The following is a 12577-nucleotide window of genomic DNA, read 5'->3' on the forward strand; positions in this document are numbered from 1 at the left end:
TCCCTCAGAATTGGAGTCTGTCCATCCGGTTTTTCACGTATCTGTGTTACAAAAGTGCATTGGCAATCCTACCCGAGTGGTGCACACGAATGATGTACAGATTATAGAAGACTTATCATACGAGGAAGTTCTGGTTTCCATCCTAGACCGACAAATCCACAAGCTACGAAATAAGGAGGTAGCCTCCGTGAAAGTACTTTGGAGGAACAACAATGTGGAAGAAATGACTTGGGAGGCTGAGGAAACATGAAGTCTAGATATCCCTACTTATTTCCTCCTCCATAGAAGGGTCCGACTGAGACGTCATAATCATAAGGCACGAGTATAAATTCGTATGTTGGTTATTGTCATTATTCATAATTATGATCTGTGTGTGTTGGGTTATTAAGCTTCTACGGAGAGAGTTGATAGTAGTGTTGTTACAAAGGCGACCCTACCCAAGTTATATGGATCACGGGGAGACGAATGTTTCTAAGAGGGGGAAGGATGTTACATCTCGCATTTTTGTACGTTAAAAATTTTATTTTTAGTTAATCGACGTAGACTCGGGGATGAGATCATCTTGACGTTAACGTACTTACACTATTTATAACAAGCGATAAATAAGTGTTATGAAGGATAAAGGGGTACACGGATTAAAGAAAATGAGTTTCGTTAAAAGTGGCCAATTTAGAATAAAATACGGGTCGAGCAATAATACCTGATAATTATGAACTAGTACCATGTAAGGTACCATATGACCACGGTAGTATAATATATAAAGTATATATGAAGTATTTTAAAAATAAATAGAATTTTAAGTAATTTATGATAATTTTTAAATTATGTGGGTAATTGATTAATTATCAGGTAACAAAACATTACCCAGTTAACTAGTAAGCGTACAAAACTTAACTAATTATGCCAAAAGAAATGTCGCACAAGGCCACTAATCAAGTATAGTTGTCTACCTAACAACCTAACCAAATATGACTTAAAGTCTTAGTAAGACTTGTAAAGTCTTATCTAATTGAACAATCTGCCCCTAAGCTTTAATTCAATTCTTGGCTTGAGATCAAAATCTTGGAAACAGAAGAAATTTTCGTCCAAATTCTCGCCAAGATTTCAAGTGAGATTTCAAAAATCAACCAAGAATATTTAAATTATAAAGCAAGAAATAGAAGAAACTTCAAAAACGTTAGAGGCAGAACACAGTTTTGTTCCAATTTCAAGGAATCCTAGTGTTAATTTCGTAGAAGCATACCCGTTCAAATAATTTCAAGGACAGGTATGTTAAGGCCCTCCCTTCTTTCTATTGGCATGGTCCAAATTATACTGAAGAAACGAGCAAACACATAGTTTTTATAAATTACTCTATTCATAGAAATAGTAGGGGTGTCTATATTCTTGATTCCCCATGAGAATTATTATTATCCTCTGTTCATGGGTCTCAGAATAATTTGCAGTTGGAAAAGTTTATCCGGAAGGAATATTGAGATTATTACGTATTTTTCATGCATTTCACTCATTTATACATGTGCATTGACCTATGACCAGATGGCGTCACACACACACACACACACACACACACACACACACATATATATATATATATATATATATATATATATATATATATATATATATATATATATATATATATATATATATATATATAAATATATGTATATGGGATACGGGAAAAGGTTACGGCGTTATATATGTACCACCACCTGATCAGCTGGTATATGTTGATGATGTTGCCCACAGTGGCCGAGACAATATGATGGGATGCCCTCAGTGGCTTGATGATATTATGTACACCCATACCTATGCATGGCATGACATTTATACGCACGTGCATGACATTATAAATGTTTCAGAATTTATAAAGTTATTCAGATTTAAAGACATGTTTCTGTATTCCATGTTTCATCTATGTCTATTACGTACTAATTTTCATGCCTTACATACTCACTACTCAGTACATTTTTCATACTGACGCCCTATTTCACGGGGCCTACATTTCATGCCCGCAGGTTTAGGTAGGCAAGCTGACGATCCCCCTTCTTAGGATCCCTGATCAGCGAGAGTTGGCATGCTCCATTTAATCTGGAGCTGCTTTTGATTTTGGTACGATACGTTTGTATATATATATATATGTATGTATGTATATATATATATATATGTGTATATATATATATATATATGTATATATATATATATATGTATATATATGTATGTATGTATATGGGTATGATGTGGCTCAGTCCCGTCTTTGTACAGTTATGTTTTTGTTAGAGGTCTGTAGGCAGTATGTCTAGTTGGGTTGTATGTGGCCTTGTCGGCTTTTAGTTTTGGATGAATAATAGCAGCCTTGCCGGCTCGCCCACTATATTCTGCATGTATACGTACATATGCCTTGATGGCAGGTTTCTTTCACGTATGTTATTTTCGTAATGCAGTAGATGTTATTCAGGTTCATATCTTAGACGTATGCTTAGGTGTGTTTGACAGGTAGGACTCAAGCACCCGTCGCGGCCCATCGGTTTGGGTCATGACAATCGGGACCTGCGGACATGAAACGAAGCGTCCCCAAGCAAAAGGGACATCAGTATGATGATGTACCGAGTATGTAAGGCACATAGATAAGTACATAAGAGACATGGAAGAAATATAGAGTACATGACTCAACCTGTAAGTCTGAATAACTTTGTAAATCATGAAATAATTATAGTATCATGCATATGCGTATGAATGTCATGTCGTGCATAGGTACATGTTTCATAACATCATCAGCCTCTGAGAGCATCCCATTATATCATCTTGGACACTGCGGTCAAAATCATCAATGTATACCAGCTGATCAGGTGGTGGTGCGTATATAACGCCATAACATTTCTCATATCCCATATACATATATATACATACATATATACGCGTATATAACGCCATTTGGTCATGATTCAATGTACATGAATACAATGCATGAAAAGTACGTTATTAAAATCTTTCGGAATGTCATAAGACCATTTTGCCTTTGAGTAACATCATAAAGTAAATTCTTTTCAATTTTCATATTTTTCTGAGACCCATAAACAGATGATAGAATAATATGACACATGGGGAATCAAGAATATAAGCACCCCTAGTATCTCTATGAATAGAGTCCTTTATGAAAGTTGCGTATTTTGCTCGTTTCATTTGTATGGTATGGATCATGCCAAAAGAAAGAAGGGATGACCTTAACATACCTGAATCGATTCTCTTGAGAAAGATTATGCCGTACTCCCTTAGAATCGCAAAATCTTATTGCTATTACACAGTATAACATCATGTGAAATTTTGTTAAAGCTAATTTATTCCATATCATGCACGTATGAAACTTTCCTAAAAAGGAATGAATGACCTTAGAAAGTGAAGCTATTTAGAACGTGTGGGCTAGGTGTCACGACCCCAAACCGTATTCGGTCGTGATAGCGCCTCTCGTGAAGACAAGGCCAGCCGACACAATTCCCAAATCAAGCATTTTCCATTAAAAGTTGTTTTTATACCATTTATAAACCAATAATCTCATAATGAATATTTAAAGGAAAAATGCAGAATAATTACACAAGCCCGACATTGAGGTGTCACTAGTCATGAGCATCTACCAAGGTATGAATACAATAAGAGTCTAAAAATGTACTAAATACAGTAATAAAATAAGAGGAAGGAAGCAGTGCTGCGAACGTCGTGCAGCCACCTTGCTAACTCTGATGACTCTGGGTCTAAGCAATCAACAACCGCTACCGGGTTCTGAAATACCTGAATCTGCACACGAGGTGCAGGGAGTAATGAAAGTACTCCAACCCAGTAAGTAATATGAGTAAATAAAGACTGAGCAGCATAAAACAATCAACCACATTTATGATAAACTCATAAGCACAACGGGCTTTCAAATCAGAATACGAGTCAATCGTCTCATTTAAAATCCAGCCTTTTCATAAAAAATCATTTGAAAATACTTTCCAACAGTTTCAGTGGGGGTTGAATACCATTTATAGTAAAAGAGATGAAAATCATAATTGGCCCCTCGGGCAAAACATAGTTCATGTACAGCCCCTCGGGCAAAACAGAAATTTATACCCATTTCATAACTTAAAAACTTTAGTTTGAATGAGAGTTGTTTGAAGCATTTGCTCAACATTTTCAATAGAGGCTCGAGCTAAAGACGGGTGAAAGCAGTAAATAGATCAACATATTCAATAAAACTCACTTTAAGGAAGAGTGAAAAATAGTAAGTTCATAAACAGGGCCCCCAGGCAAAGCATCACTCATGTACATGTATATCTATAGCCCCTCGGGCAAGCCTCTCAGTCACTCGTGACTCAACTCTTACCAATCAGCGCTCTCACTCAGCACTCACACTCAATAGGTAGCATATAGTAACCGCTGCGGCGTGCAGCTCGATCCATATACATATTGCTGTGGCGTGCAGCCCGATCCATATATATATAATCTTCACAACCAGGCCCTCGGCCTCTCTCCGTCATTAACCTCACAGTCAGACTCTCGGTCTATCCCAGTCATCAACCTTACAATCAGACCCTCGGTCTATCTCAGTCATCAACCTTACGATCACTCGGACCATCAGTAACACAAGGAACTCAGCCCAAATGGTTTTCACATTTTTAAGAAATAAAGTGATAAAACCAGGTTTAAACAATAAACAGGTAAAACATGACTGAGAATATGCTTTCAACACAAATAGAGTGAGGAAAAATAGTAAAAGTTCCCCTAAGGGTCTCAACAGGTCGGCACAAGACCCCACACATGGTATACAGCCCAAAAATATAATATAAATCTCTAAAACATGGAATATCATAAGATTTCAAATAAAATACGCGACTTAACAGTCGTATAGGACGGACCAAGTCATAATCCCCAATGGTGCACAACTCCACGCTCGTCATCTGGCATGTGCGTCACCTCAAAGTAACACAACGATGTGTAATTCGGGGTTTCAAACCCTCATGACAGTATTTACAATCATTACTTACCTCGATCCGGTCCAAACTCTAGTCCGCGATGCCTTTGCCCTCACGAATCGACCTCTGGATGCTCCAAATCTAGCCACAATCAGTACATAACTATTAAAATATGCTAAGGGAACAAAGCCCACTATAAAAACCCAATTTACATCAAAATCACGAAATTGCTCCAACCCGGCCCTCGGGCCCACGTCTCAGAACTCGATCAAATTAACATCACTGGAATCCTCATCCTCTCACGAGTTCATACATATCAAATTTACCAAAATTCGACCTCATATGGTCACTCAAATTCTCAAAATCCGCTCTCCAATTTCAATCCCTAATTTCCCAACTCTTCCTCAAATTTTCCATTGATTTTTCATGATTAAACAATGAAATGATCACCATAAACACAAGGTATAAAGACCAAATAGCTTACCTCTATGGAAACACTTGATCCCCTCCTGAAATCACAGCTTGGAGCTCCAAAATATCACAAAAATGGTGAACAAATGACTAAAAATCGCGAAGGAGTATTTTTATGCTTCTGCCCAACTCTTTCACACTTGCGATCCTATAAGCGCATATGTGCTTCCACTTCTGCGGAAAAACATACACTTCTACGGATTTCATTAAGGACACCAGGACTCGCATCTGCGGTCCAGCATTTGCGGTCTCTCGTCCGCTTCTGCGGAAATCACTTAACAACCAAAATTACGCATCTGCCATCATACTTCCGCATCCGCGGCTCCGCAGATGCAGTCCACATAGCCGTTTCTGCAGTTCCTGCTCCTCACTCCCTTTTTCGCTTCTGCGACTTAAATTCGCTTATGCAGTGCCACACCTAAGGTCCTTAATCCGCAGGTGCGAAAATACCATAAGCAGCAAATTCAGCAGCTACAACAAAATCCAAACTTCTCCGTTAGCCATCCGAAATCACCCCGAGGCCCCCGGGACCTCAACCAAAGCACAAACATATTCTAATACCTTATTCAAACTTGTTTCAATCATCGAAACACCTTAACCAACATCAAATCGCCCAAAACACATCGGGTTAAAGCCAAACTTTCTAAAATCTTCCAAATTCCGGTTTTGGATCAAAAATCCAATCAAACCACATCCGAATAATCTGAGATTTTGCACACACATCCCAAATGACACAACGAAGCTACTGCCACTCTCGGAATTCCATTCCGACCCCTATATCCAAATCTCGCCTACCAACCGGAAATCGCCAAAATCTCATTTTTGCCAATTCAAGCCTAAACCTTCCACGGACCTCCAAAATGCATTCTGATCACGCTCCTAAGTCCCAAATCACCTAACGGAGCTAACCAAATCATAAAAATTCCAATCCGAGATCATATACAAGTAAGTCAAAACTTGGTTAATCTTTTCAATTTTCAAGCTACAAATTGAGAACTGTTCTTCCAAATTCATTATGATTACATTGAAAACCAAAACCAATGATTTACATAAGTCATAATACATCATACGGGGCAAGTCATGCCCGAGAACTGGCGAGCAAAGTGCAAAAACTCAAAACGACCGATCGGGTCGTTACATCCTCCCCCACTTAAACATATGTTCGTCCTCAAACGTGCCCAGAGTTGTTCCAAAAGCCAACCAATCACTGAATAACCTTACCATGAACATATACCCGAGGGTGATCCCACGTCACCCTATCTCGTACAAGTCCGATGACACAATGTAATTGAAATTTCACAGTTCAACCTAGCCCATTTACCTTGGAACCACATTTCCACTTTTGAAATCATCCACAAGATCAAAATCTCACATCTATACTCTGAATAAGCCCGAACAAGTTGTATAACCCATACCCGCAACCTCGGTGCGATTACGTGATATACCACATAGCTCAAATGCTCGCAGCGATAACTTCTAATCACAGCAGCTGCATACAACAACCGAATATCGATAGGAAACCTCTTATCAACTAGAGTCTCATTCCAGCACTTCCATATACTGCCAATGATAAATGAAACACACAGTAAGCCATAACCATTTTCTCAAATCAACCATTCACGAAGCCACTTCTCCTTTGGCAGAGACCATAGCAAATTTTTGAGCTAAACCTCAATATTATCCTTCCAACATGCTGAAATCAAGTCCGTTTGCCGTGATTAAAGATCCCAAAAATCTTATCTAATCCAACAAAACTACTCTGGTGACATTGACACATCAATACAGACTAAAGCCACGACTTGTGCAATCCGTGCACCAATAAGCCATAATCCAAACTTACTCAATTCATGAAAATGACTCAAATGAAAGAGTTGTACTGCAAGCTCACCAGTACCACCACAACACAAGGTTGAGAACCCGTCACACATCATAGAAACAGAACACACAAATCTAACTTGCAAGGTCATAGCTCCACATAACTTCGCTCCAATGTGCGACCCCACCCAAACACTGGTCCATATGAGACACCTTAAGTTACTATGCTCAAAATCGACAACCGTGCGCAATATGATATCTAAAACCAAAGCAATCATCATAACCACCGCGAGGAAATTACATAACACCACACAACCCGAAAGGACATAACCAATATTCCATCTACTGAGCAATACCCAGTGCTCTTCCCGCTCGAATTTCGCTGAGTGGCCCTAATAACATCGTGCCACATTTTGCCTATAATCAACAAATCCTAACGGCTCGCAACATGGAAAGGTAACTCATAGATCCCCCTGATCACTAATAGCTCGATAACAACCGAATCAACATATCCCTCACCAATGGCAACTCGAAGTCAACAAAGCCTTCTCGATGCAAAACACACATGCATATAGGTCTATTAATGAACCACACATCAACTCTAGTCACACACAACAGATAAATAATCCTCCGAAGGTTCACAATGACTGAATCATAGCACATACTATCATCTGATTAACTTACCCACATCCTTGTCGTCCACAACCACAAGCTAATATGTATATGAGAACTTCAAGTCTCCAAGTCCATAAAGCACACGAATTACCATATCTGATCCTAATTTCGTCGCTCGCATATATAGCACACCTCTAGTACTCAATCATTCCATGAGAGATACTCTAAAATTCTTCTGTGCTATCAAGCAAACTCGAAATCAGAAGTCGATCTGACAAGAAGTGATGCAATACTACCGAAGTACCATCAAATCATATTGCCTTTTTTTGAAACATATACCCTCATCAAATCACCTCAATTAGCATTACCATTTCCTTAATCATCTGAAGCTCATTTCTCTAATTATCTAAAACCGCCTTTGCTGCCTAAGAATTGTGACCTTCCTTTCTGAACTGATTTGTGACGTTACACATGCAAATCTAATTCTTGCACAACACACCGCCTATACCATACCATCCTAAGGTAAACATGAGAACTTCATATCCATTCCGAGCCACACGCAACTACGTACTCAACTAGCCAAGAACCTTTCTATTAGACCTCAGTTGGGAGAAATCACTATACATCTCATGCTCTTCATGCCCGTGGAAAAATACACACCTCTAACCCTGGTAGAATCATCAAGAACTTTCTAAATTCCATTCGCACAAAACAAAACCATCAGAACGGAATCCTTTCAACTCAACCAAGTTGCGCAGGCCACTAAAACCCAAAAGCATTGTCGCTAAACACCTATATAAACTCATTACCTCATAAGCATCCAAAGAACTAATCATGCCCTTACCACACCAATCCAGGCCAAGCTATCCCATCTACCCGAGTTCCCTTCTGGCTTACCTTCAACTTGATACTCATTCTTGCCATGACATCACAATTTCTCAACCCAGACTTACCACACGAGTCCCAAGCACAAAACCACACCGTATAACACTCTTAAGTCGTTGAATACTCTCTTAAATATGCCCAAAAGCACCACCATCAAAATACTTTACTCTGAAGAGACTTCCTACTAATCTAAATTCGTTACCTTTACCTTCCTGATATTGATACATAGGATCCCATAATTAATATCGAAAATACCACAAGTCTTGACATCTTCCAATGAAAACTCAGTTTTTAGCCACATATACAACTTAGAAGATACCCAATTGTTACACAAAAAATCTTGAACACATTAGAACCATTCTCGAGAGTCATTCACCCTATTCAAACTGCAATTAGCCCGATCAAAGGAATCGAACACCCTGTGCCTCATTAGCACTTCAGACGCTGCAGAATGCAACCTCATCCCGATACAACCAAGCAAATTCCTTCTCTATGCACCGAGCATCCTTTTCCAACAACAACTCAAGACATTCCGTGATTCTCACAAACCCATGAAGCATACTACAACCTTTGTCAAAAAATTTCCTTCACTTGAGCCATCCTCGGTCTCAATCTCCGTAGGCCATAACTGATTCATCAGTATGCCTCAAACTGGAACCAACATAGCACATAATCGTGCAATCAACTAATCAACAGCAGACTCCCCCACTTGGCTCGAAGCCATAGATCAAAACACACTCAATAACTCATAACGCATATACTCTATTGTTGCCATAATACCATAGTGAGATTAAACTCAACCTTCATGCACTCGTGAACACAAACCACCTGGTACTTTAAATCTTATGCAAGTCTCGCATTCACTCTCGCAACAGTCAAGCTCACTCTCGTAAGCGCCCTAAATTTAAATTTCAACACTTATATTTCACTTGTAAATGAGATAGTCTAATAGACAACATGAGGATCACATAACCTCAGAACACTCCGCAGGAGATAACCCACATGCTTTACCTCCAACTAACATTCTCGTATACCTTCCACTGTCATAAATATTACGTATTCACTTAGTCCTCTTGAGTCTGAACTCATACCGCAACATGAAATTTACTTCACTCCCAACTAGGCAACATGAAAAGATTGTTCACACGCCCATAACTCAGGGTTATACCTCAAATCGAGATGAAAATCAAGTACCTAATATTTCTTGTTGCCCCAAAGCAAACCCTTCTCGCCACATTCGACTCATATGAACACATCTCGCAGTCACTTCACCCTCACCACGTAGCTATCCAGTCCTTACTTCCTTTAATAGGGATACAACAGAACATATAGATCCAGAAACACGCGCTAACGAAATCAACAACTCAGGGCACAAGCTATAGGCAAAAATCCGGCCCCAAGTCTTCCAGACTGCCCAACATCAACACACAGAGATCACATCTTACCCCTCGATCAGGGAATCACAAGCCATCGATGCATATCTGATAATGAGTGCTCATGTGCGCATACGAACGCGTGGAAGCAATTCAAAGAGTTACTTTTCAAGCTGAATCAAGGACACACGATAAGAATTCAAGAATGTGAAGTTTTTCCTAAAGGTTAAACAGCCTCCCGAGGATAAGTACAGACGTCTCCATACCGATCCGCGAGACTCTACTAAACCTGCTCATGACTCGTGAGACCTATGTAACCTAGGCTTTGATACCAACTTGTCACGACCCCAAACCGGACTCGGTCGTGATGGCACCTCTCATGAAGACAAGGCCAGCCGACACAATTCCTAAATCAACCATTTTCCATTAAAAGTTATTTTTATACCATTTATAAACCAATAATCTCATAATAAACATTTAAAAGAAAAATGCAAAATAATTACATAAGCCCGACATCGGGGTGTCACTAGTCATGAGCATCTACCAAGGTCTGAATACGACAAGAGTCTAAAAATATACTAAATACAGAAATAAAATGAGAGGAAAGAAGTAGTGCTGCGAACATCGTGTACCCACCTTGCTAACTCTGATGACTCCGCGTCTGAGCAATCAACACCCGTTATCAGGTTCCGAAATACCTGAATCTGTATACGAGGTGCAGGGAGTAATGAGAGTATTCCAATCCAGTAAGTAATAAGAGTAAATAAAGACTGAGCATTATGAAATAATGAATCCACATTTATGATAAACTCAATAAGCACAACGGGCTTTCAAATCAGAATACGAGTCAATCGTCTCATTTAAAATCCAGCCTTTTGGTAAAAATCATTTGAAAATACTTTCCAACAATTTCAGTAGGTGTTGAATACCATTTATAGTAAAAGAGATGAAAACCATAATTGGCCCCTCGGTAAAAACATAGTTCGTATACAGCCCCTCGGGCAAAACTGAAATTTATACCCATTTCATAACTTAAAAACTTCAGTTTGAACGAGAGTTGTTTGAAGCGTTTGCTCAACATTTTCAATAGAGGCTCGAGCTAAAGACGGGCGAAAGCAGTAACTAGATCAACGTATTCGATAAAACTCACTTTAAGGAAGAGTGAAAAATAGTAAGTTCATAAACAGGGCCCTCAGGCAAAGCATCACTCATGTACATGTATATCTATAGCCCCTCGGGCAAGCCTCTCATTCACTCGTGACTCAACTCTTACCAATCAGCACTCTCACTCAGCACTCACACTCAATAGGTACCATATAGTAACCGCTGCGGCGTGAAGCCCGATCCATATATCGCTGTGGCATGCAGCCCGATCCATATATATAGCCGACTGCGCTCACTGGGGGTGTACAGACTCCGGAGGGGCTCCTACAGCCCAAGCTCTATATCGTTACGGCCTGCATCTCGATCCATATATATATAATCCTCACAACCAGGCCCTCGGCCTCTCTCCGTCATTAACCTCACAATCAGACTCTCGGTCTATCTCAGTCATCAACCTCACAATCAGACCCTTGGTCTATCTCAGTCATCAACCTCACGATCACTCGGACTATCAGTAACACAGGGAACTCAGCCCAAACAGTTTTCACATTTTTAAGAAATAAAGTGATAAAACCAGGTTTAAACAATAAACAGGTAAAACATGACTGAAGATATACTTTTAACACAAATAGAGTGAGGAAAAATAGTGAAAGTGCCCCTAAGGGTCTCTAGAACATGGAATATCATAAGATTTCAAATCAAATATGCGACTTAACAGTCGTACGGGGCGGACCAAGTCATAATCCCCAATGGTGCACAACTCCACGCTCGTCATCTGGCGTGTGCGTCATCTCAAAGTAACACAACGATGTGTAATTCGGGGTTTCAAACCCTCAGGATAGTATTTACAATCATTACTTATCTCGATCCGGTCCAAACTCTAGCCCGTGATGCCTTTGCCCTCACGAATCAACCTCTGGATGCTCCAAATCTAGCCACAATCAGTACATAACTATTACAATATGTTAAGGGAACAAAACCCACTCAAAAATACCCAATTTACATCAAAATAACGAAATTGCTCCAACCCGGCCCTCGGGCCCACGCCTCGGAACTCGATAAAATTAAGATCAATGGAATCCTCATCCTCTCACGAGTTCAAATCAAATTTACCAAAATCCGATCTCATATGATCACTCAAATTCTCAAAATCCACTCTCCAATTTCAAGCCCTAATTTCCCAACTTTTCCTCAAATTTTCCACTGATTTTTCATGATTAAACAATAAAATGATCACCTTAAACACAAGGTATAAAGCCCAAGTAGCTTACCTCTTTGGAAACACTTTATTCCCTCCTGAAATCACAGCTTGGAGCTCCAAAATCGCACAAAAATGGTGAACAAATGACTAAAAATAGCGAAGGA

Source organism: Nicotiana tabacum, chromosome 8 (genome assembly GCF_000715075.1).
Source record: "Nicotiana tabacum cultivar K326 chromosome 8, ASM71507v2, whole genome shotgun sequence".
Lineage (NCBI taxonomy): Eukaryota > Viridiplantae > Streptophyta > Magnoliopsida > Solanales > Solanaceae > Nicotiana > Nicotiana tabacum.